This window comes from Triticum urartu, chromosome 2A (genome assembly GCF_056163025.1).
Source record: "Triticum urartu cultivar PI428250 chromosome 2A, HENAU_Tu73, whole genome shotgun sequence".
In the NCBI taxonomy this organism is placed as follows: domain Eukaryota; kingdom Viridiplantae; phylum Streptophyta; class Magnoliopsida; order Poales; family Poaceae; genus Triticum; species Triticum urartu.
Window position 1 is genome coordinate 31,784,869 of NC_141874.1, and position 27,073 is coordinate 31,811,941.

Below are 27,073 nucleotides of genomic sequence, written 5' to 3' on the forward strand. Positions count from 1 at the left end.
ACACGGGAATACCTAATTAAGAGGGGAGATGGAGAAAACTGATTCGACAGAAATTGCTTGTTCTAGCCATGAGAATGATTGAACAACAAGGTGGCATGTATTTATAAAGACGGGAGCCGAGCAGGGAAGAGATGACCATAGATGGAAACAGACTGGAGCAGGGAAGAGATGGCCATTCATGACTTGACCGTATCAATTTCCTTTCTTACTACTATATAGATTACAACAGAGCTCAATTGGCTCCTTTATTATTAAACAGTCAATTTTCTAACATTTGGGGACTACTTTCCATTGAATCACATAACCGTGTGCTCATATTCCGCGACGCAAAAAGGGATATGAAAATCTACACAAAGAATCTTTACCAGAGATGAGGTACACCTTATCATTATAGTTTCACAACAACCCGTTGTCAGCTAGTCTAATATGATGACCATCCCGGAGGCACTAGTACACCACCACAACTATTGTCATTACTTCACCTTACACCATCTTGACAATAGATTATTATTTTGATGTGATTGAATAGTCCACAATGATTGGATCCACAAATCTTCTTGTATTCACATAGGTAGTTATTTAATTGATTAGTTTTTTCATTAACCTAAAGGTTCCATCAAGGGAGAGGAACATCCAGTGTCTCTAATGATAATACACAATCATGGTTCAACGCATCCTTTTGCAGTTACCCGGGAATTCATCTGGAAATTCTTAGGTATTCATAACCAATATTTTGCAAAGGTATTTAGAGAATCATTTGAACTAATTATGCAATGCCAACAATGTAATGTAACTATTACCTAGTAGGCATCCAGATTACACAGTGAAACGTTTGAATTCTTTTTCCCAAGAGAAGTTGACAATCACCTGACAACAAAAAAGAAAAGATAACTATAATTTTAAGGTGTATTGGAGGATGTCAATTACCTTCCAGATGACCCGAACATCTAAGGTGATATGTCAAAATTAAATAGGAAATTATCCGTGCTTCATATTTAAAGAGTATACGCCGATCATTGTACGTCATTGCTAGTTCAACACTGACTCGAAACTCAATAGCCATACAAATTAATATTATGATCTATTATCGTCAGAGATTTTATAGGGAAGTGGTTAAATTAGTTTGTTGTGGATTAGTTCACCACTTTGTTTCGTTGAGTTAAATATTTTTTCATTTTTTCTGAAGAATTTTTAGGGTGGGAAATAGGTGTAAGCGTGTAAAAGAACCATCACTGCCATCAACTCATGTTCAATAAATAGTAATGATGGTACTAACACAAAATTATTCTATGTCAAGCATACTACGAGGATATATCACCACTGGAGTAATGTTTATAGAGCCATTTCTTGCTTCTCTCTATTTCAACAAGATGAACAAAGATATGACATCATCCTGAGCAACTAAAATTCAATTAACGCATACCAAATAGTTGCCTTGGTGTAACTATTTAGGATGTGGTCTATCCAAACAGTTTCAGCAAACCCTTTGCGAAAGAAAGTTGGTTTTGAATTCTTCAACACTAGAGTTACAAATTTCAAAATTTGTTTCCGACGAAAGAGGAGTATTTTTTTAGACAAAAGACAGTTCGTCTTTGTGAGAAGGCGCTTGACAAGTTGATGGTGTCAACTGAACCACACGTCCACGATACATCCAGTTGACAGTTTCCAATTTCTTTGTTGATATTAAGAAGAATATACTATGCAGCTGGGTCGATAGTCCTTCAATATTTAGAAAGTTATCTAATTAGGCAAGTACCACGATTCATTGACTTATGAAGTCTTTTTGGTATTGATGTAGACATAAAAAAAAGATACAAAAGTCAGAGCAAGAATCTTCACCAAGGTGAGGTACAACTGCTCACTTAAGTAGGATGACGACTTAGCTAGTCAGTCACATATGACAGACCTTGCTCACACTAGTATATCAGTACAACAGCACATTTAAGCCATGACTTAGCGGGCACATATGATGGTCTGTTTGTACATTGTAAGGTGACCTGTTTGTGGACTTGCATATACAGTGTCCCAAAGACTAGCTATGGTGACGTACTATCACTTTTCACTAGTACTAACACTGTTGGAATAAACCACGAGGTGTGCTGCCATGATAGGTTTACTATTAGGCTAGTTTGTTAATGTATATACCTATGTGTAACCCCTGTGTAACAAAATCAGATCAATAGAAAGAAATCAACAGGCACGGCACGTACCTGCGGCCATCAAATATCTTGTGCTGTCGCAGAGGTGTGCTAGCTCGGATCGATCAAGTATCCGGCGACTGGTAGTTTGCTTTAGGTGCATAGCTAGCTAGCTAGCCTCCCTCAAAAGCATCCACGTGCCAGTGTGCTTGCTTGTTAGACTTGTACTACGTACGTGCTTATCTCCCTGCACTACCAGACTCGCGGGCTATGCCTACGGCCACGGGCCGTCGGCATAGGCCCCTAGGCCGTCGGCATAGATCTATGCCTACGACTGCCGTCGGCATAGCCCCGTCGGCGTAGATGTCGTCAGCGTAGTTTGTCAGACCGTCGGCATAGTATAGCCGTCGGCATAGGGGCCTATGCCGACGGCCTGCCGTCAGCCGTCGGCAGTGTTTTTCGTCTGACGGCAACGGACGGCGCCGTCAAAAGCGCTGACGAATCACGCAATGCCACGTCGCAGGGCTATGCCTACAGCAAAGCCGTAGGCATAGATGAATCTATGCCGACGGCTTTGCCGTCGGCATATCTCTGCCACGTGGCAGCTCCTGGGTTCTCCTGGCAGCAGGGCTATGCCTACGGCAAAGCCGCCGGCATAGATTTTGATATATGCCTACGGCTTTGCTGTAGGAATAGATGTGCCACGTGGCAAGCCCTGGTAACTCCTGGGCGTATATATGCCGACGGCTTTGCCGTAGGCATAGTTTTTTTTCCCTGTTTTCTCTTTTCCAATTCATTTGACAGCATTTCAAAACAGAACAATATGAAATTATGCAGAAATATGACAATTCATCATGTAAACATACTCAAGTTCATCTAAACATACTCAAGTTCACCATCATCATCTAAACATACTCAAGTTCATCACATCATCTAAAGATCATCACCGACGGAAGTTCATGAACATAAAAGTAGTGCAACACATGAAACATGATAAAAGTAGGAATATGAAAGGCATGGCATGATGGCCACATGCACGGAATCATCAAGCAAGAGCACCTCCGCCAAAACCACCACCTCCGCCAAAACCACCACCACCACCTCCGCCAAAACCGCCATCACGACCAGCACCACTCTGCCAGATCGGAGTGACTGGGGTCAACGGAGTAGGAGTCGAGCCACCGGTCCCCTACATGTTTCAGAAAAGATTCTAACAGTAAATATGATATGATAGTGTTTCATGAACGAGAACTAGTTTGCTAGTAGTTAGGCAAATGTACTAACCGGACCATCACTGCCTAGTGCCACCCATTCATCGAACGTGGGCACGTGTGGGGGTTCTCCCGCAGGTGGTGGTGGGGGTCCCATTTGTGGTGGATCCGTGCGGTTAGTCCAAGACGCCAACATAGCCTGAATGTTAGTTAAACAAGCAAACTAGAAGATCAGAAGGAATGAAAGTGCAAAAATTTAGCTTGGTTTTAAGAGGGCAAAACTAACCGTCATCATCTGACGGTTGTAATCATCGTTTGCCTTCACTCGTTTCAAGTACTCCCGCACCTCGAGATTCCTATGCTCGACAAACTCCTTATATGCCTACATAATTTAGGTTGTTTCTAAGTGAGCAATGCTGAAAATAAACTGAGAATGCAAGATAGAAAAAGATAAAGAGGAAGTACTTACAGCATGCTGGCGGGCTAAGGGAGTCTGTGAACGCCCCGTACTCTCTAACTGGCTCTGGTTTGTAGCCCGAAGCTGTGTGTACGAGATCGAAGGAGTGATCAAGCCATCGAAACACGGATACCGGCCATTCTTCTTCCCCTGGATGGCCACCACCGCCGTGTCGTCGATCTAAGACTGGGCGACCTCAGCAACAGGAACATCCGGATGCAACTCCTGATAGTGATGAATGTAAGACCCCAGGTGCTCCTCGGTCTTGCCGTAGTACTAGCTCTCGCCCTCCTTGCGATGACTCCGCTCGCGGGCCATCTTCCACGACTCCATGTCTGAGAGCGGCCTCTTCAACTTGTCCTCCTACAACGTCAAATAGAAGTCAGCCATACATAAGAACATGACGTAAAGAAGAACAAAACTGCATCATGCACATAGATATACCTTCATGGCCTTGAAGCCCCAGTGGTTCCTGTTTCCTTGGCCGTGTGTCCCGTAGTCTCCACGGTTAGCCCGGGCCTTGATGCTCTTGGCAGCAAACTCTGCATCGGCGCCGAGCCACCTATCCACCAAACTCGCCCATCCGTCATGCCTTCCATAGCACCAACGAGGAACAACCTATGCAAATTTCGGAAGCATGACATGTGAGCACGAAACATATAGTTGACTACTTGAAACAATGAAAAGTTTGTAATAGTTACCATCATGAATTGCTCCTTGCTCAAGGTAAGTCGTAGCTTCTGCGCTTGAGTTTTGGTCATCTTTTGGTGCAGGTAGTAGTGGTAGTACTGCGAGACGGCAACCCAGCGCACCTCGTACTGCAACTGACGAGCTTTCTTCTTCGCAGCCGCAAGCAAGACCACGTCGGCTCTGGCCTTGTGCTCGTCAAGAACTCTATAGAGTTGCTGCAATCATGCATAAACCAGAAGCAAACAAGGCATGAGTTGAGTGATTCAATGATAAACTATGAACGAAACTGAAGACAAGTGATTCAGAAGAGAACTTACCCAAAATTTGGTGATCACGGCCTTAGCGGTCGTCCCGTACTCCGCGTTGCTGCAAGCCTTGTAGTGGGCCCAGCTCGTGGCCAAAACCCGCTGCTGCGGGTCCCTGTCTGGCCGCGGGCAGAATAGGCCAGGCCAAAACTCCTTCAACAGGACAGTGATAAGGCCGTTCGGTTTACGGCCCTTTCCGCGAAGGATCCAGTTTCTGCAAAAGAATCAAATGATTGCCATGTGTACAATAAGAAAATGTTGTCATGTGTTGAAAATATGATTGAGAGGCACTTACTCTGTCCCCACAAGTTCAATGAGCCACTTGTGCTCCTCGATAGAAGGTGGTGTAGGTAGTCCGGCATTACCACGCAGCCACCCCTGCGAAGAACCCGGTGGCAAGTCACCCCACAACGCGGGATCAACCTCCCCTCCACCCTCCTCGCCCTCCTCCTCGGCCTCCTCCTCCTCACCCTCCTCCTCGGCCTCCTCCTCCTCGCCATCAGGAACATACTCCTCCTCCTCAGACTCAGAAGGTGCCTCTGTATAGGAGGGCATCGAAGAAGACCCTCCTATTTCAGACACGGCCCGGAGTTTTTTGCCCCGGTTGCCTCTCCCCCCACCTCCTCCTCCTCTAGGGGCTCTCCCCCCACCGCCTCCTCTAGGGTCTCCTCCCCCGACCCCTCCACCTCCCTGTGAGGTGTCATCCTCGCGTAGTCGGGAGGGAACCTTGTGGGCTCGTCCACTCCGAGTAAGTCCTTTGAATTTGCTGAGGAAACTGGCGCCGCTGGACTTGCCCATGATTAGCAAACCTGCATTGAGAAGAGGATAAACAATTAGTAAGGATATCAAATAAACAAGCATACAGGAAAACATTAATAACAGAAGAGCACATTGTGCACTTAACATAGTAAAACTACACAAATATCCATTCATCTAAGATCTATCTATCTCACATTGTGCACTTAATTTTTTTCCACATTTATACTCTCTTCCATTTCATTCATCTATGAAAAGTGCATGTATATCAAAAGTGCTCATGATGGACCTACCCCCTGTTTTGACTTAAAGATGCCTATAATAATCTCTGAAACTACAATTAAGATGCCTACGTATTAACCAAAGATGCCTACAAACAAAAATGTCAGAAATTCTACAATTGAAAAGATGCCTACAATAATGTCTAAAAGTACAATTAAGATGCCTAGGTATCACCCAAAAATGCCTAAAAAAATGTCTGAAAATCTGCAGTTGAAAAGATGCCTGCATATATCCAAAAATGCCTACAATAATGTCTGGAACTACAATAGTTCCTTGGAGATAAACTGAGGCTGCTAGGTATGAAAAGGCCAGCCCTACACTTACACATGCTCATTTACTCTCAGAGAGAAGTGGCTATGCTCAAGTACTGCACTTTGCTAAATCTGCACATCTACTGAATTAAAAAATAGATTAAAAAATAGAAAAACCAGAGCAACCCTACTATTGCATGATTTCATCTAAGAAACCTTCGCTAAATCTGTACGACAACAGATATCTGAAGCAAAAAGGTAGGAACAAATCCGAGCAGAGATTATAGAGCAAACTTTTGACTGAACTTAACTGATTTTTTAGCAGCACTAAGAATAGCATGAGGAGATTTGCAGAAAAATAAAGACTTGTACTACCACATATTGTAGAGATATCATTTGTAACTCCCGCTTATAGTAACAGATCAAAAAGCTAGAAGAACACATCGTATTGCCTGGAAAAACATATTCTATTGCCTAGAAGATGGCAGGTGCTCTCTTTGTTTTTCTTCAGTTGATATAAAATGTAGGCAAGCACAGCGGACATAATTAGGAAAAATAGAAAAACATGCACCCCACACTTGACCTAATTTCATACACAGCCTGATTTGTATCTGCTGTTGTTTGCCAGCATGAAACACACTCTAAAAACAGCCTATAAATCCACTATTATTGCCTAGTTTTAAATCTTCTATTGCCTAAAAGTAAAAACACTGCATACTATTGCCTACATCCCTGGGATCTGATGGGATGGCGACATGAATTGTTGCCTACCACCCCAAAATCCAAGCAACTATGAGCTGCTGCACTTCCTCCCTCTCAATGACTGTGTGCTGCTGCACCTCTAATCCGTCCCTAATCCAAAATGGTGGGGTGAGGATTTGTGCGTGGGAGACATATCTAAGACCTCTAGCTGTTGATTGTCTGTCAGAATTTGAGTTTTGCTCTGAAAATTTCTCGATTTCAGCAGCCATCGCCCCTCTGTATTTCCAGATATCTGAGAATTTGGCCTAAATGAGTGCGCATTCGACAATATTGCCTGCTAAATGCATATTGACTGCACAAAAACAAGATCCTAATTATGTTGCCTACTGAAAAAACAAGTGGTGGGTTCTAGTTATATGATCACAGATATTGCATCATTTTTCTTACTGAAGGCGCATATATATGCTGAACAAAAAGCTACTATGAATGCAGATAGGTTACAGTATTGCCTGCTGAAAACGCAGATATTGACATGCTAAGATAAAAGCTATATGAACACATATATCACACATAATTTGTCTACTGGACACACATATGATGAAAATATAATGCAGTATTTTTGCCTCTTATCTCTCTGTGTGTTGCCTACCAAAACAAAGACTCCTCTATAAATTGTTGCCTACAACCTGAAACATTTATAGTGTGTATTTCCTAAGCTCATGCATCCATCAATCCCATCGTGAAACTCTAATCCTTTTCTCCCTTGACTAGCAAATCTCAAACCCATGCTCCAGTAGAGATTTTTCCCCGTGGATGCAAAAAGTGGTGCGCGCAGACATCAACTCGATGGCCAAAGCGCTAGAAAACTCACCTCTGTTCGCGCACTTAGCAGAGAGCCTCGTCCCCCGTCGGCCGCCGCCACGCCCAGCTCCCTCTTCTCCCTGGTTGCGCGCGCGAGCAACTCACCACACCCACCACCACCCTCCTACTGGACCCGTGGGCCGATCGAGCTGGCGTCCACGCAGGGCGGGCCGGGGTCGAGGAGGGAGGGGCGGGGGCGGCTGGAGCGAGGGCAGCGCCGGCTGGAGCGAGGGCGGCGCCGGCTAGAGCGAGGGCGGCGAGTGGGCGGCGGCAGGGGGCGGGGGCGAGTGCGGCGGCGGCGACAAGGGGCGGGGAGTCGGTGGCGAAGGCAAGTAGTGCATGGGGTCGCGGCAGGGAGCTGGGAGAGAATGAGTGAAGCAGACGCTACGCGAGGGGATAAGGCATTCTATGCCGACGGCTGCCGTCGGCATAGACGCCACGTCACCGATCCGCGTGACACGTCCCCTATGGCCGCAGCTATGCCGACGGCTAGTTATATTTTTTGTTTTTTAATGTTTTTAATAGTTTATGTTTTTTATGTTTTTTATTTCATATAGATTTTTAATGTTTTTTATAGTTATATTTTTCCTTTTTTATGTTTTTATGTATTATTATTTCATATAGATTTTTAATGTTTTTTAACTGCTCGGCCCTCTCCTCTCCCGGAACCACACAGAGGGGAGGGGAGGCGCCGAACTCGAGCAGCTTCGTCCGCCGAGGCCGTGGCCTGGTCGCGGGTCTGGGATCGCATGGCCGTCGCCTCGCGTGCTCGATCTAGAGCTTAGTAGGTCAGCTGAGTGAAGGGGGAGGGGGTCGTCAACGGTGGGGGTGGGGGTGGGGGCGGCGGCAGATCCAACTCCGTCGGAGGGAGATGGTCCGCGCGGGGACACCTGGGAGCAACATCCGGGCCAAACCCACAGCTACATCACTTCCGTGTAGACCCGACGTGTCCGTTTCCCCCCTCCACGTGCCGCCGGCGGCGGCGGCCGTGAGGGGGGCCACACCCCGGAGACGCGTGTCGCCTCTTCGGACATGCCACAACACCACCCCGCATGTACGAGGGGCTGGTGCGACGCTCCAGTGGCATTGCTACCCCCAGGGCCCCCGTCCCGCCTAACCCTGGAGCGGTTGACCACGAGATCTAGCCCTTTGACTTCCCACGGGCGGGCTTTGACCAGTGGACCTCTCCACCCGGTTGTGTCAGGTCAGCACAGAGGGACACCTGGGAGCAACATCCGGGCCAAACCCACAGCTACATCCCCTCCATGTAGATCTGACACGTCCGTTTCCCCCCTCCAGGTGCCGGTGGCGGCGTCGTCCGTCAGCTGGGAGGCCACGCCCCGGAGACGCGTGTCGGGCGTTTGCAACCGCCACAACACCTTCAGACTTGTGAGAAGCCATGTACGCAAGATTGGCGGCATGCTAGCCCATGGAGGCCGCCGGCCACAGTCGTAGACATGCGAAGGGCAATCTGCGTAGAGGGAAGTGTTCAGATACCTCTCCATCACCAAAAATTATGAAAAATTACCATCGTTCCTATAGCACATGTGCCCACGTCATGTAAAAAAGTCATGATTTTATCGCGATCCGAGTATTTAATAATATTCACGCCGCACCGTTACCGTAGAACGTCTACTACTGTGTCATCACCGTCTGTGAGGAGGGCCACACCCCGGAGACGCGTGCCGCCTCCTCGGACATGCCACAACACCACACCGGATGTATGAGGGGCCGGTGCGACGCTCCGGTGGCAGTGCTACCCTCCGGGCCCCGTCCCGCCTAACCCTGGAGCGGTTGACCACGAGATCTAGCCCTTTGACTTCCCACGGACGGGCTTTGGCCAGTGGACCTCTCCACCGGGTTGTGTCAGGTCGGCACAGAGGGACACCTGGGAGCAACATCCGGGCCAAACCCACAGCTACATCGCCTCCGTGTAGATCCGATGCGTCTGTTTCCCCCCTCCAGGTGCCGGCGGCGACGCCGTTTGTGAGCTGGGAGGCCACGCCCCGGAGACGCGTGCCGCCTCTTCAGACATGCCACAACACCACCCTACATGTTTGAGGGGCCGGTGCGACGCTCCGGTGGCATTGCTACCCCCCCAGGGCCCCCGTCCCGCCTAACCCTGGAGCGGTTGACCATGAGATCTAGCCCTTTGACTTCCCACGGGCAGGCTTTGACCAGTGGACCTCTCCACCCGGTTGTGTCAGGTCAGCACGGAGGGACACCTGGGAGCAACATCCGGGCCAAACCCACATCTACATCCCCTCCGTGTAGACCCGACGCGTCTGTTTCCCCCCTCCAGGTGCCGGCAGCGGCGCCGTCCGTGAGCTGGGAGGCCACGCCCCGGAGACGCGTGCCGCATCTTCGGACATGCCACAACACCACCCTACATGTTTGAGGGGCCGGTGCGACGCTCCGGTGGCATTGCTACCCCCCCCCCCAAGGGCCCCCGTCCCGCCTAACCCTGGAGCGGTTGACCACGAGATCTAGCCCTTTGACTTCCCACGGGCGGGCTTTGACCAGTGGACCTCTCCACCCGGTTGTGTCAGGTCAGCACGGAGGGACACCTGGGAGCAACATCCGGGCCAAAACCACAGCTACATCCCCTCCGTGTATTCCCGACGCGTCTGTTTCCCCCATCCAGGTGTCGGCGGCGGCACCGTCCGTGAGCTGGGAGGCCATGCCCCGGAGACGTGTGCCGCCTCTTCGGACATGCCACAACACCACCCCGCATGTATGAGGGGCCGGTGCGACGCTCCGATGGAATTGCTACCCCCAGGGCCCCCGTCCCGCCTAACCCTGGAGCGGTTGACCACGAGATCTTGCCCTTTGACTTTCCACGGATGATCTTTGAAAAGTGGACCTCTCCATCCGGTTGTGTCAGGTCAGCCCCGAGGGACACCTGGGAGCAACATCCGGGCCAAACCAACAGCTACATCCCCTCCGGGTAGACCCGATGCGTCCGTTTCCCCCCTCCAGGTGCCGGTGGCGGCGCCATCCATTAGGGGGGGCACTCCCCGGAGATGCGTGCCGCCTCTTCAGACATGCCACAACACCACCCGGTTGTGGTAGGTCATCCCATAGAAACACTTGGGAGCAACGTCCCCTCCGTACAGACCGTCGGCATAGGTTTGACGGCGTTAGCCACTGGTCACGGGCGGGGTCGCCGGGCCCACAGGTATGCCGACGGCTGCTGTCGGCGTGTCTGCATCTAGGTCGACGGCTGTTCTGTGCCGACGGCTGCCGACGGTGTAGATCAGGGTAGCCCGACGGCCTGGATAAGCCGACGGCCAGGAGTAGGTTGTCGGCATAGCTCCAAGTAGGCCGACGGCAGCCGTCGGCATAGTTTTGGCCGTCGGCGTAGGACCGTTTTCCGGTAGTGCTGGAGAATTGATCAGCTACCGATTTAGCTTTTGTCTACGCACATGCAGTCTAGGTGTGGCCGGAAAGTACTCGGCCAGATCGACAACTGTACAAATCGTCACAGTACTGTACGTCGTTTTGGTAAGCTATCAACTTAAGTACTTGACAATCTTATTTTGTTTGTCAATAACCGCTCTTCATTTTTTCAAAGAAACAACCATACCATTTTTCTTAAATATTCTTGACTAACTGAACCTATTTTGTCACCGATATGAAACTCTGCACTAAGGATATTCTTCAGCCCACACGCCGCTCACAACACAGGGAGCGCAAATGTTCAGTTTTATTTATAATTTATTTGTGTAAACCCTGACAAGGGACATGGTATGCGTGCATTCTAGACTCACTCCTTTTTGCTAGTGATCAAATCTTTTCTTTTTTAGATTATTGTTGGCAAACTCTAACGAAAATACTATGTCCGTCCTGGTTTACTAGTCCTCATTGTATTTTGGGTCAAAATTTGACCATATATTTGATTAGTAAAATGTTAATGCATGTCACCGAAATTATATTATTGAATTTTATCTAAATATAATTTTTAGTGATATTATTTTTCTACGTGTAACATATATATTTCTAGTAAAAATCGTTGTCAAAATATAACCCAGAATACAAGGGGGGCTAGTAAACTAGGATAGAGGCAGTAATTACCAAACTAAATATTAATTTCATTCCAGAAAATATTAATTAAATTTAATTCCTTTTTTACCCTAAAGTTTCAGTTTTGTGACAGATATTACCCCATTTAGCAAAAGTCCTAAATTTATACCCCATTTAAGCAAACTTATACCACATTCTACCCCATTGAGTGTTCTTCCCAATTTTGCTGCTGACTATACTCATTGGTGTACCCAACGTGTGTGCAAGGTGTGCCGTGGCACACCTAGATATTTGAGAAATTATTTTTTACCATATAGCTTTTTTGGCCCAAATCAAACAACACAGGCCCAGCCCACTTCACCTGAGCGGTTTAGCGAGCCAAAAGAGGCAGCCAGTGCCAGGCGCGGCGCGGCGGAGCAACCTAATCCATCCCGCTGTGCTCGGGCGCTCAGCTCCTTCCACCAGGCCGCGCCGCCGCCAGCAGCCAGGACGCACCGACGGCTCCGCCAGTCCACTCCAGCAGCCACCAGGATGCACTGTCGCCAACTGCTCCTTGCCTCCTTTAGATTGAAGATGAAGCGGTCCATTGTCCAGCTCTAGTCCATTCTGCAGAGATATTGAAGTTGATATTGAAAATGAAGCAGTCCATTCCGATGCAGAGATTGAAAGTGATAGTGAAGATGAAGTGGCATCACCCCAACATCCGTGTGCAAGGCCATATAATTTTCAAAGGCTTCATCCTGATCCAAGAGAGAGGATTCCTATTTGAGAGTATGATGTCGATGATCAAAATGAAGTTCAGAGACGATACATTGCAAAGCAAGCAGTCCAACCATATACACGGAACTTTCAAGTCAAGAAAATCTATGGTAAAAATAGACACTTCAACTTTGTTTGGTTTGAGACCTACAAATGGCTAGAATATAGTGTCAAATATGAGGCAACATTTTGCTTCGTGTGTTATTTGTTCAAAGGAAAATCGGATGGGGGGCCCAGGGGTGATGCCTTTTTTTAATGGTGGTTGGAAAAATTGGTATATGAGGCTAATAGAAGATCACGTCGGTATTATGAAGTACAAACAAACGATGATCGTTATAGAAGAGAAGTATATCTTGGTGTTATTGATCAAACCATTCAAGAACTTGACAAATCGATCTGATGTGGTTAATACGGAGTTGCTTATTTTCATCTCGGCATTGAATCCCCTCAATTCATTTGCTTCTTATGATGCACTCAAGGTAATGAGACTTGCTGAATTCTATCCCATGGACATATCAAGCACGGAATATATAAGGCTAGAATTTCAAGTTGCTAATTTCATTCATGATATGAGACAATATGATAGGTTCGGAAATGCAAGTAATATTGGTGAGCTCTCTATTATGCTTGTTGCAACAAAGAAGAATGTTCTTTATGATTTGGTCTACTTACTCATCAAATTGATATTGATTTTACCAATGGCGACGGCGAGTGTTGAAAGAGTACTTTCGGCAATGAATCTAGTGAAAAGTAAGTTGAGGACTAGTATGAGTGATGATTGCTTGGATGTTTGCTTGGTGACATTTATTCAACGAGATGTTTTCATGAAATTAAGTGAAGATGACATAGTTGATGCTTTCATGGCAATGCAAAAACATATAGTTACCTAGTCATGTAATTTTCTACTTGTGTTTCTTTCATGTAAGACTATTCGTATTGTAATTGAGCACATTTGATATATATTTTGTGAACTAAATTGTTATGGGATTTGAATTGAGCTATTCATGTTATTATTTTGCCATTATTTTGTATGACACTTGGATTAGGTTAGAAAAAAAATTAGAGTGTGCACACCCTTCATTTTATTGCTGGGTCCACCACTGACTATACCTACCACATGTGCAGGTTCTTCTACTATATCCAACCGGATGGATTGCACCAGACTTGGTCCGTGACCACACACCACACACCGACTAGACCCGACATGGCCTCGTCGAGCCGCGCGGCTCGCATTGCATCTCTCCCGCACCAATGCCAGGGACTCCGCTAGCACACATGAGATATTGGTGTGGCCACTACCTGTTGCAATGCATGGGTCGGAGCCAGAGCTGGTGCCGCTTGTGCTGGGGTGCGCTATCCCAAGTGGCAAATCGCCCGAGTATACTGTCCGCCCCCTCCATTGATGGATTGCGCTGTGTAGTGGTGTTGAAAGAGCGTTTATGCTCTTAATGTTCTCGGTATTGACGACAACATATTTTTGTGACCTAAGCACATGCTCTATGTTTTAAACGGCGTCGTCAAATCACCTGAGAATGCATCGATGGTTAGATTCCCCTGTACTCACCAAAGCAAAAAGATGTATTGTCAATTCTTTTCATATTATTATTGAGTCCATAGGACAACCGCACTACTAAGAAGCAATGCCAAGATTCTATTAATATAAATTGTTTCACGAAAAATATCTACTAACCAAATAAATTCATATGAGTGCATATTGCTGATGGATCTATTAATATTCAGTTAGTATTGTAGGTGTTGATAATGTTTCTATTCCTATTTTCTTTCTAAATGATCGACTGATTTTCTTCATTCCTGACTAGTTGTTCATATATATTGTGGCCATCAAATATCTTGTGTTGTCGCCGAGTTGTGGTAGCTCCGATCAATAGTATCCGGCGGGTGGTAGTTTACTACACGTGCATAGCTAGCTAGCTAGCCTCTTCAAAAGCATCCACCAGCCTGTGTGCTTGGTTGTTAGACTTGTACTTGCGTGTTTTCCTGAATAATTGATCAACTACCGAGTTAGCTTTTGTCTACATACGTTGCAGTCTGGGTATGGCCGAAAAGTACTCGGCCAGATCGACCACTGTGTCACAGCTTTTGACGAAAAGTAATCATCTACGTCCACGTATGAGGATTGGGCCAACAACCACAGCTAGTCCTTGGGACACTTTATATGTACTCCACAAGCAAATTGTCACTGTATCCTTACGACGTTTTGGCAAGCTATTATTTGGACATCAACTTGTGGACTTGACAATCTTATCTTGTTTGTCGATAACTGCCTTTCATTTTTAAAGAATCAACCATACAATTTTTCTTAATTATTCTTGGCTAACTAAACCTAGTTTGCCACTGATATGAAACTCTGCACCAAGGATATTCTTCAGCACACACGCCGCTCACAAGACAAGGTAGCGCAACAACAACAATAACAAGCAAGAACAGAGCCTTTAGTCCCAAATAATTTGGGGTAGGCTAGAGGTGAAACCCATAAGATTTCGCTATCAACTCATGGCTCTGGCACATGGATAACAAGCTTCCACGCACCCTCGTCCATAACTAGTTCTTTGGTGATACTTCAATCATTCAGGTCTCTCTTAACGGACTTCTTTCATATCAAATTTGGTCTACCCCAACCTCTCTTGACATTCTCTACACGCTTTACCCGTCCGCTGTGCACTGGAGCTTCTGTAGGCCTGTGCTGAATATATCCAAACCATCTCATCCGATGTTGAATAAGTTTCTCTTCAATTATACTACCACAACTCTATCTTGTATATCATCATTCTGGACTTTGGGTTTCATCTCCATAAAAGTGGCTGAGTTTTTACGTTGACTCGCCAAGCCTATCACAACCCTCCTTCTTTACCCGGGCTTGGCACCGGCTATGTTAAGACAACATAGAGAAGATAGGGAGCGCAAATGCTCACTTTTATTTACAATTTACTTGTGTAAACCCTGACAAGGGACATGGTATGTGTGCATTCTAGGCTCACTCTTTTTTGCTAGTGGTCAAATATTTTGTTTTTTAGATCATTATTAACAAAATCTAACGGAAATATTATCTCTGTCCTCGTTTACTAGTCCTTATCATATTTTGGGTCAAAGTTCGACCACATATTTGACTAGCAAAATTTTAATGAATGTCATTGAAAATTATATTCTTGAATTCGTATTTAAATGTAATTTTTGTCACCCTGGATGAGGAATAGTTGTTCTTCACCCCCCCCCCCCCCTCAACTTTTAACATCAATGCACCTTAATTTTACATTCGTAAATATTGTCTTATTTCATGCGTAAAAAGAGAACGTAATAAAATATAAAATCACCGTAATAAACATTTTATGTTATGTAAAATTACAAATGTAAAACAATAGTGTAAAATATACATAAAATGCATTTTTTCTGGTTTTATGACCTATTTTTTTTTCTTATACCAAAACTTACGCAGTAAATCAATATGAATGTAACTATTTGTATTTCAAATGTAATTTATTTATGAAATGGTCGTAAGATTACCTCGGGTGAAGAATAACTTATTCTGCACCATAGGTGACGAATAGACTTCCTATATAAATATATTCACCTGTATGTATTTGTAGTTACCATCATGGTCAAAAAATAACCCAGAATACTAGGGGAACTAGTAAACTAGGACAGATGTATTAATTACTAAACCAAATATTAATTTCATGCCAGGAAATAATAATTAGAGTTAATTCCATTTTTTAGCCTCAAGTTTCAGGTTTGTGACAAATATTACCCCATTTAGGAAAATTTCTCAATTTATACCCCATTCAAGCAAACTCATACCACATTTTACCCCATTCAGTGTTTTTCTCAATATGGCTACAGACTATATCTATCACGTGTGCGGATATTTTTCTCTATTCTTTTTACTGTACCCAACCGAATTGATTGCACCAGACTTGATCCGCGATCACACACCACACACCACAGACCGACTAGACCCAACATGACCTGGTCTAGCCGCGCGGCTCGCACATCTCTCCCGTACCGATGTCGTGGACTCAGCTGCGCGCACGAAATATTGATGTGACCACCACCTACTGCAGGACATGGGTCTAGGCAGAGCCGGTGCCGCTTGTGATGGGGTGGGATATCCTGAGCGGCAAATCAGCCGAGTATACTGTCAGCGCCCTCCATGGATGGATCGGCTTGTGCGGAGCGGAGTTTAGCCCTCCCAAGCGGCAAATCGTTTGACGCCAGCGCCGGTCACCTGGTCACCGTGGCCGACGTGATGAAGAACATGCCGCCGGAGGCGAACGCGCTGCTCCGGCACGCGCATGCTGCTGTACCAGGGCATCCACGGCCCCCGGGATAGTAGCGTCGTGGCATGAGTGAGCATAATAGAATCATTTATTTAGTATTTCTAAGTGTATACATGATGCAATGACATGAATCTATTAATACATATCGTTGAGTAAATTTATGAAAAAAAATCTACTAACCAGATAAATGTAGTATGAGTGCATATTTCTTATGGATCTATTAATATTGAGTTAGTATTATAGGTGTATTATAGGTTTTGATATTTTTGCTATTCCTACATTCTTTTAAGAAGATCTACTTAGGTTTATTCAATCGTTCCTGAGTAGTTGTTCATATATACTTCCTCCATCCGAAAATTTTACAACTTTGCATTAAACTTACTATAAAATTGAGACACTTATTTTGGGACAGAGGTCGGAGGGAGTACATATATTGGAGTGGGATCAAATTCCAGCTATAAAAACCAATGAGCAGCTTAAGTCCCAGCCACCACAGCGCAGGGAACACAACAGCTTCATAGTCGGTTAGCCTCAGACAACTGCTAGCTAGCTCAATTAAACACGATGCACTCAAACAAGAAGGATGCCGGCGAGGAGGACATCACCGTCGACCTCTATCCATTCATCCGCGAATACAAAGGCGGCCGTGTGGAGCGCTTTCTGTGCAGTCCATTCGTGGCAGCGTCGGAGGACGCGGCTGCCAACCGTGGCGTGGGGACGAGGGACGTGGTCGTCGACGACAGCACCGGCGTGTCCGCACGCCTGTTTCTTCCTGCCGCCGCAGCCGCAACCGGCGAGAGACTCCCCATCATCATGTACGTCCACGGAGGATCCTTCTGCACGGAGAGCGCGTTCTGCCGCACGTACCACAACTATGTCAGGTCCCTGGCCGCGCGAGCTGGGGCGCTCGTCGTGTCCGTGGAGTACCGTCTCGCGCCAGAGCATCCCGTACCTGCGGCCTACGACGATGCATGGGCGGCGCTCCAGTGGGTGGCGTCCCTCTCTGACCCCTGGCTTTCGGACTATGGCGACCTCGGGAGCACGTTCCTCGCCGGCGACAGCGCCGGCAGCAACATCGTCTACAACACGGCGGTGCGTGCGGCCAGCGGCGGTGGCACAGGCATCCACGTCGAGGGGCTTGTCATCGTTCACCCATACTTTTGGGGCGTCGAGCGGCTGTCCAGCTCCGAGCTAGTCTGGGACGGCGTCGCCATGTTCCCGCCGGAGCTCATCGACAGGCTCTGGCCGTTCGTTACGGCGGGCCGTCTGGACAAGGACGATCGCCGGGTCAACCCTCTCGACGAGGAGATCGCCTCGCTGACATGCCGGCGTATGCTGGTCGCCGTCGCCGAGAAGGACACCTTGCGTGACCGCGGGCGCCTGCTGGCGGCTCGCATGCGCGAGTGCTGCGCGTGGGCCGATGATGATGAAAATGCGGTGACATTGGTGGAGTCGGAGGGCGAAGACCATGGCTTCCACCTATACAACCCACTGCGGGCGACCAGCAAGGTTCTCATCGAGAGTATAGTGCGGTTCATCAACCAGCGCACGGCCTTGCCATTGCCGGCCGCTCTGCTGCCGGAGCCGCACGAGCTGCCTGCATGCGGTGGTAAGAAGATGGACTCATGCTTGCCTATTCTGGGCGTGCCTGCTCGGCCGTACATGGACGTGTTTGGCTATGGGATGGCCATGAAAGGTATGACACTTACCACTAGTTGCTTACACGTTTGGCAGGAGAGAAGAGCATCCAAGACTAGATATGGGTTATCTTTGGGCCATGCCAGCAGGCATAATAACAAGACCAACATGAGGTTCTCCATATTATCAGCAACAGCAGCACCGGGGACTTGTGTTTCACACAACTTCATCTAGTGCATGAAGCATGATGGTCTACAACTCTACATGCATCCAGAATTACGGTTGTGCATGCTCCAGTATAAGTGCAACAATAATATTAAAGGGACGAAATACCGAGACCCCCATCCACCACACCACCTGCTTTGGGTCAAAGAAATGTATGTTGTCAGTCGCAAAAAAAGAAAAGAAAAATGTATGTTGTGTTTTTCTTTTTGCGCCGGGGTGTATGTTCTTCTTCTTATTTTGTTAGCATGGGGTGTATGTTCTTCTTTCTTATAAAGAATGTATGTATAAGATCGATGTATGAGTAATGCATGGCTTGGAAGCCCCGATTACTACTTATTTTCAGTAACACCAAACTGATGGATAGAAAAACATATGAATGACCACCGAGAAGAAAACCTAAAAATTCAACAAATCAATATGCATGTATTACTCCCTTCGTTCTAAATTACTATAAGTTTTATTATAAGAGTTTTCTGAGTTTAACCAAGTTCTAGGGGGAATAATCAGCATCTTCATATCGACAAAATACACCAAGCAAACATATTTTATGATAGATATAGTAATCTTGATTAAGAATTATAGATATGAATGTTGGAAATATGCCCTAGAGGCAATAATAAATTGATTATTATTATATTTCCTTGTTCATGATAATCGTTTATTATCCGTGCTATAATTGTATTGATAGGAAACTCAGATACATGTGTGGATACATAGACAACACCATGTCCCTAGTGAGCCTCTAGTTGACTAGCTCGTTGATCAATAGATGGTTATGGTTTCCTAACCATGGACATTGGATGTCGTTGATAACGGGATCACATCATTAGGAGAATGATGTGATGGACAAGACCCAATCCTAAGCCTAGCACAAAGATCGTATAGTTCGTATGCTAAAGCTTTTCTAATGTTAAGTATCATTTCCTTAGACCATGAGATTGTGCAACTCCCGGATACCGTAGGAGTGCTTTGGGTGTGCCAAACGTCACAACGTAACTGGGTGACTATAAAGGTGCACTACGGGTATCTCCGAAAGTGTCTGTTGGGTTGGCACGAATCGAGACTGGGATTTGTCACTCCGTGTGACGGAGAGGTATCTCTGGGCCCACTCGGTAGGACATCATCATAATGTGCACAATGTGACCAAGGAGTTGATCACGGGATGATGTGTTACGGAACGAGTAAAGAGACTTGCCGGTAACGAGATTGAACAAGGTATCGGGATACCGACGATCGAATCTTGGGCAAGTATCGTACCGATAGACAAAGGGAATTGTATACGGGATTGATTAAGTCCTTGACATCGTGGTTCATCCGATGAGATCATCGTGGAACATGTGGGAGCCAACATGGGTATCCAGATCCCGCTGTTGGTTATTGACCGGAGATCGTCTCGGTCATGTCTGCATGTCTCCCGAACCCGTAGGGTCTACACACTTAAGGTTCGATGACGCTAGGGTTGTAAAGGAAGTTTGTATGTGGTTACCGAATGTTGTTCGGAGTCTCGGATGAGATCCCGGACGTCACGAGGAGTTCCGGAATGGTCCGGAGATAAAGATTTATATATGGGAAGTCCTGTTTTGGTCACCGGAAGAGTTTCAGGGTTGATCGGTAATGTACCGGGAGCACCGGGAGGGTCCCGGGGGTCCACCAAGTGGGGCCACCAACCCCGGAGGCTTGCGGGGGCTAAGAGTGGTGAGGGACCAGCCCTTTAGTGGGCTGGTGTGCCTCCCACAAAGGCCCATGGCGCCTAAGAGGTGGGAAGGGGGCAAACCCTAAAGGGGATGGGCCTTAGGGCCCATCTAGTGGCGCCTCCCTCCCCTCTCCCCTCTTGGCCGCCACCCTTGTCCCCATCTAGGGCTGCCCCCCCCCTAGGGGTGGGAACCCTAGAGGGGGCGCAGCCCCTCCCCTTCCTCATATAAATAGAGGCCTAGGGCTGCCCCAAAACTCACGTGATTTGATCATGTTGGTGCAGCCCTGCATATCTCTCTCTCCCTCCTCTTCTGTGGTGCTTGGCGAAGCCCTGCAGGATTGCCACGCTCCTCCATCACCACCACGCCGTTGTGCTGCTGCTGGATGGAGTCTTCCTCAACCTCTCCCTCTCTCCTTGCTGGATCAAGGCATGGGAGACGTCGTCGGGCTGTACGTGTGTTGAACGCGGAGGTGCCGTGCGTTCGGCACTTGGTCATCGGTGATTTGAATCACGACGAGTACGACTCCATCAACCCCGTTCACTTGAACGCTTCCGCTTAGCGATCTACAAGGGTATGTAGATGCACTCTCCTTCCCCTCGTTGCTGGTTTCTCCATAGATAGATCTTGGTGATACGTAGGAAAATTTTGAATTTCTGCTACGTTCCCCAACAGTGGCATCATGAGCTAGGTCTATTGCGTAGATTCTATGCACGAGTAGAACACAAAGTAGTTGTGGGCGTTGATTTTGTTCAATATGCTTGCCGTTACTAGTCTTATCTTGATTCGGCGGCATCGTGGGATGAAGCGGCCCGGACCAACCTTACACGTACTCTTACGTGAGACCGGTTCCACCGACAAACATGCACTAGTTGCATAAGGTGGCTAGCGGGTGTCTGTCTCTCCCACTTTAGTCGGATCGGATTCGATGAAAAGGGTCCTTATGAAGGGTAAATAGCAATTGGCATATCACGTTGTGGTCTTTGCGTAGGTAAGAAACGTTTTTGCTAGAAACCCATAGCAGCCACGTAAAACATGCAAACAACAATTAGAGGACGTCTAACTTGTTTTTGCAGGGTATGCTATGTGATGTGATATGGCCAAAGGATGTGATGAATGATATATGTGATGTATGAGATTGATCATGTTCTTGTAATAAGAATCACGACTTGCATGTCGATGAGTATGACAACCGGCAGGAGCCATAGGAGTTGTCTTAATTTATTTATGACCTGCGAGTCAACATAAACGTCATGTAATTACTTTACTTTATTGCTAACCGTTAGCTGTAGTAGTAGAAGTAATAGATGACGTGACAACTTCATGAAGACACGATGATGGAGATCATGATGATGGAGATCATGGTGTCATGCCGGTGACGATGATGATCATGGAGCCCCGAAGATGGAGATCAAAAGGAGCAAAGTGATGATGGCCATATCATGTCACTATTTGATTGCATGTGATGTTTATCATGTTTATACATCTTATTTTCTTAGAACGACGGTAGTAAATAAGATGATCCCTCATTAAAATTTCAAGAAGTGTTCTCCCCTAACTGTGCACCGTTGCTACAGTTCGTCGTTTCTAAGCACGTCGTGATGATCGGGTGTGATGGATCCTTACGTTCACATACAACGGGTGTAAGACAGTTTTACACATGCAAAACACTTAGGGTTAACTTGACGAGCCTAGCATGTGTATAGACATGGCCTCGGAACACAGAAGACCGAAAGGTCGAGCATGAGTCGTATAGAAGATACGATCAACATGAAGATGTTCACCGACGTTGGCTAGTCCGTCTCACGTGATGATCGGACACGGCCTAGTTGACTCGGATCATGTAATCACTTAGATGACTAGAGGGATGTCTATCTGAGTGGGAGTTCATAAGATGAACTTAATTATCCTGAACATAGTCAAAAGGTCTTCGCAAATTATGTCGTAGCTCGCGCTTCAGTTCTACTGTTTAGTTATGTTCCTAGAGAAAATTTAGTTGAAAGTTGATAGTAGCAATTATGCGGACTAGGTCCGTAAACTGAGAATTGTCCTCATTGCTTCTTAGAAGGCTTATGTCCTTAATGCACCGCTCAGTGTGCTAAACCTCGAACGTTGTGTGTGGATGTTGCGAACATCTGACATACACGTTTTGATAACTACGTGATAGTTCAGTTAAACGGTTTAGAGTTGAGGCACCAAAGACGGTTTTTGAAACGTCGCGAAAACATATGAGATGTTTCGAGGACTGAAATTGGGATTTCAGGCTCGTGCCCACGTCAAGAGGTATAAGACCTCCGACGATTTTCTTAGCCTGCAAACTAAGGAGAAAAGCTCAATTGTTGAGCTTGTGCTCGGATTGTCTGAGTACAACAATCATTTGAATCAAGTGGGAGTTGATCTTCCAGATAAGATAGTGATGTTTCTCCGAAGTCATTACCACCAAGCTGCTAGAGCTTCGTGATGAACTATAATATATCGGGGACATGTATGATGATCCTTGAGATGTTCGTGATGTTTGACACCACAAAAGTAGAAATCAAGAAGGAGCATCAATTGTTGATGGTTGGTGAAACCACTAGTTTCAAGAAGGGCAAGGGCACGAAGGGATACTTCATAAAACGGCAATTCAGCTGCTGCTCTAGTGAAGAAACCCAAGGTTGAACCCAAACCCGAGACTAAGTGCTTCTGTAATAAAGGGAACAGCCACTGGAGCAGAATTACCCTAGATACTTGGTAGATTAGAAGGCTGGCAAGGTCGATAGAAGTATATTGGATATACATTATGTAAATGTGTACTTTACTAGTACTCCTAGTAGCACCAGGGTATTAGATACCGGTTCGGCTGCTAAATGTTAGTAACTCGAAATAAAAGCTACGGAATAAACGGAGACTAGCTAAAGGTGAGCTGACGATATGTGTTGGAAGTGTTTTCAAGGTTGATATGATCAAGCATCGCACGCTCCCTCTACCATCGAGTTTGGTGTTTGCGTTGAGCATAGACATGATTGGATTATATCTATCGCAATACGGTTATTCATTTAAGGAGAATAATGGTTACTCTGTTTATTTGAATAATACCTTCAATGGTCTTACACCTAAAATGAATGGTTTATTGAATCTCGATCGTAGTGATACACATGTTCATGCCAAAAGATAGTAATGATAGTGCCACCTACTTGTGGCACTGCCACATAAGTCATATCGGTATAAAACGCATGAAGAAGCTCCATGTTGATGGATCTTTGGACTCACTCGTTTTTGAAAAGTTTGGGACATGCGAACCATGTCTATTGGTATATATGCATGAAGAAACTCCATGCAAATGGACCGTTTTGTACTCGCTTGATTTTGAATCACTTGAGACATGCAAATCATACCACATGGGCAAGATGACTGAAAGCCTCGGTTTCAGTAAAATGGAACTAGAAAACAACTTGTTGGAAGTAATACATTTTGATGTGTGCAGTCCAATGAGTGCTGAGGCATGTAGTGGATATCGTTATGTTCTTACTTCACAGATGATTTGAGTAGATGTTGAGTATATTTACTTGATGAATCACGAGTCTGAATTATTGAAAGGTTCAAGTAATTTCAGGGTGAAGTTGAAAGATCGTCGTGACAAGAGGATAAAATATCTATGATATGATCATAGAGATGAATATCTGAATTACGAGTTTGGCACGGAATTAAGACATTGTGGAAATTGTTTCACAACTAATACAGCCTGGAACACCATAGTGTGATGGTGTGTCCAAACATCATAACTGCACCCTATTGGATATGATGCATACCATGATGTCTCTTATCAAATTACCACAATAGTTTATGGGTTAGGCATTAGAGACAACCACATTCACTTTAAATAGGGCACCACGTAATTCCGATGAGATGACACCGTATGAACTATGGTTTAGAGAAACCTAAGCTGTCATTTCTTAAAAGTTTGGGGCTGCGACGCTTATGTGAAAAAGTTTCAGGCTGATAAGCTCGAACCCAAAGCGGATAAATGCATCTTCATAGGACACCCAAAACAGTTGGGTATACCTCCTGTCTCAGATCCGAAAGCAATAAGGGATTGTTTCTAGAATCGGGTCCTTTCTCGAGGAAAAGTTTCTCTCGAAATAATTGAGTGGGAGGATGGTGGAGACTTGATGAGGTTATTGAACCGTCACTTCAACTAGTGTATAGCAGGGCACAAAGGGTTGTTCCTGTGGCACCTACACCAATTGAAGTGGAAGCTTATGATATTAATCATGAGACTTCGGATCAAGTCACTCCCAAACCTCGTAGGATGACAAGGATGCATACTACTTCAGAGTGGTAGGTAATCCTGTCTTGGAAGTAATGTTGCTAGACAACAATGAACCTACAAGCTGTGGAGAAGCGATGGTGGGCCCGGATTCCGATATATGGCTCGAGGCCATATAATCCGAGAGAAGGATCCATGTATGAAAACAAAGTGTAGACTTTGGAAGAACTACTTGATGGTCGTAAGGCTGTTAGGTACATATGGATTTTAAAAGGAAGACGGACAATGATGGTAAATGTCACCATTAAGAAAGCTCGACTTGTCGTTAAGATGTTTTCTGACAAGTTCAAGGAGTTGACTACGGTGAGATTTTCTCACTCGTAGGGATGATAAGAGTCTGTTGGAATTATATTAGCGATTACTGCATTATTTATGAAATCTTGCAGATAGGATGTCAAGACATTGTTTCCTCGACGATTTTCTTGAGGAAAGGTTGTATGTGATACAACCGAAAGGTTTTGTCAATCCTGAAAAGATGCTAATAAGTATGCAAAGCTCCAGCAATCCTTCTGAGGACTGGAGTAAGCATCTCGGAGTTGGAATGAACGCTTTGATGAGATGATCAAAGGTTTTGGGTTTATATAATGTTTATGAGAAACTTGTATTTCCAAAGAAGTGAGTGGGAGCACTATAGAATTTCTGATGAATATATGTTGTTGATCGGAAATGATGTAGAATTTCTGGAAAGCATATAGGGTTGTTTGAAAGGTGTTTTTCAATGTAAAACCTGGATTAAGCTACTTGAACATTGAGCATCAAGATCTATAAGGATAGATCAAAACGCTTAATGGTACTTTCAAATGAGCACATACCTTGACATGATCTTGAAGGTGTTCAAGATGGATCAGTCAAAGAAGGAGTTCTTGCCTGAGTTGTAAGGTATGAAGTTAAGACTTAAAGCTCGACCATGGCAGAATAGAGAGAAAGGACGAAAGTCGTCCCCTGTGCTTAAGACGTAGGCTCTACAGTATGCTATGTTGTGTACCGCACCTGAAGTGTGCCTTGCCATGAGTCAGTCAAGGGGTACAAGTGTGATCCAAGAATGGATCATAGGACAGCGGTCAAAGTTATCCTTAGTAACTAGTGGACTAAGGAATTTTCCCGATTATGGAGGTGGTAAAAGATTTCGTCGTAAAGGGTTACGTCGATGCAAGCTTAACACCTATCCGGATAGCTCTGAGTAGAGATACCGGATACGTATAATGGAGCAACAATTTAGAATAGCTCCAAGTAGAACAGTTATTTGGAATAGCTCCAAATAGAACGTGGTAGCTACATCTAGGAGATGACATAGAGATTTGTAAAGCATACACGGATCTGAAAGGTTCAGAACCGTTGACTAAAACCTCTCTCACAAGCAACATGATCAAACCTAGAACTCATTGAGTGTTAATCACATAGTGATGTGAACTAGACTACTGACTCTAGTAAACTCTTGGGTGTTGGTCACATGGCGATGTGACCTGTGAGTGTTAATCACATGGCGATGTGAACTAGATTATTGACTCTAGTGCAAGTGGGAGACTGTTGGAAATATGCCCTAGAGGCAATAATAAATTGATTATTATTATATTTCCTTGTTCATGATAATCGTTTATTATCCGTGCTATAATTGTATTGATAGGAAACTCAGATACATGTGTGGATACATAGACAACACCATGTCCCTAGTGAGCCTCTAGTTGACTAGCTCGTTGATCAATAAATGGTTATGGTTTCCTAACCATGGACATTGGATGTCGTTGATAACGGGATCACATCATTAGGAGAATGATGTGATGGACAAGACCCAATCCTAAGCCTAGCACAAAGATCGTATAGTTCGTATGCTAAAGCTTTTCTAATGTTAAGTATCATTTCCTTAGACCATGAGATTGTGCAACTCCCGGATACCGTAGGAGTGCTTTGGGTGTGCCAAACGTCACAACGTAACTGGGTGACTATAAAGGTGCACTATGGGTATCTCCGAAAGTGTCTGTTGGGTTGGCACGAATCGAGACTGGGATTTGTCACTCCGTGTGACGGAGAGGTATCTCTGGGCCCACTCGGTAGGACATCATCATAATGTGCATAATGTGACCAAGGAGTTGATCACGGGATGATGTGTTACGAAACGAGTAAAGAGACTTGCCGGTAACGAGATTGAACAAGGTATCGGGATACCGACGATCGAATCTCGGGCAAGTATCGTACCGATAGACAAAGGGAATTGTATACGGGATTGATTAAGTCCTTGACATCGTGGTTCATCCGATGAGATCATCGTGGAACATGTGGGAGCCAACATGGGTATCCAGATCCCGCTGTTGGTTATGACCGGAGATCGTCTCGGTCATGTCTGCATGTCTCCCGAACCCGTAGGGTCTACACACTTAAGGTTCGATGACGCTAGGGTTGTAAAGGAAGTTTGTATGTGGTTACCGAATGTTGTTCGGAGTCTCGTATGAGATCCCGGACGTCACGAGGAGTTCCGGAATGGT

At 45.7% G+C, this 27,073-nt stretch overlaps 2 pseudogenes; both read left to right on the forward strand.

Annotated features, from left to right (window-relative positions):
• The window catches only part of LOC125534794 (uncharacterized), an 80,753-nt pseudogene that overhangs the window by 36,995 nt on the left and 16,685 nt on the right, over nucleotides 1-27,073 (forward strand).
• Nucleotides 17,295-18,602, forward strand: LOC125534793 (2-hydroxyisoflavanone dehydratase pseudogene; annotated as a pseudogene).